Source organism: Octopus bimaculoides, chromosome 12, assembly GCF_001194135.2.
Source record: "Octopus bimaculoides isolate UCB-OBI-ISO-001 chromosome 12, ASM119413v2, whole genome shotgun sequence".
NCBI classification, from domain to species: domain Eukaryota; kingdom Metazoa; phylum Mollusca; class Cephalopoda; order Octopoda; family Octopodidae; genus Octopus; species Octopus bimaculoides.
Window position 1 is genome coordinate 17,488,070 of NC_068992.1, and position 469 is coordinate 17,488,538.

The window sequence follows — 469 nt, forward strand, 5'->3', positions numbered from 1 at the left end:
ACACACACACACACACACACACATATATATATATATACTCTTTTTACTCTTTTACTTGTTTCAGTCATTTGACTGCGGCCATGCTGGAGCACCGCCTATAGTCGAGCATATCGACCCCGGGACTTATTCTTTGTAAGTCTAGTACTTATTCTATCGGTCTCTTTTGCCGAACCGCTAAGTGACGGGACATAAACACACCAGCATTGGTTGTCAAGCAATGCTAGGAGGACCAACACAGACACACAAACACACACATATATATACATATATACGACGGGCTTCTTTCAGTTTCCGTCTACCAAATCCACTCACAAGGCTTTGGTTGGCCCGAGGCTATAGTAGAAGACACTTGCCCAAGGTGCCATGCAGTGGGACTGAACCCGGAATCATGTGGTTGGTAAGCAAGCTACTTACCACACAGCCACTCCTGCACCTATATATATGATATGTATATATCTTTGTGTTTGTC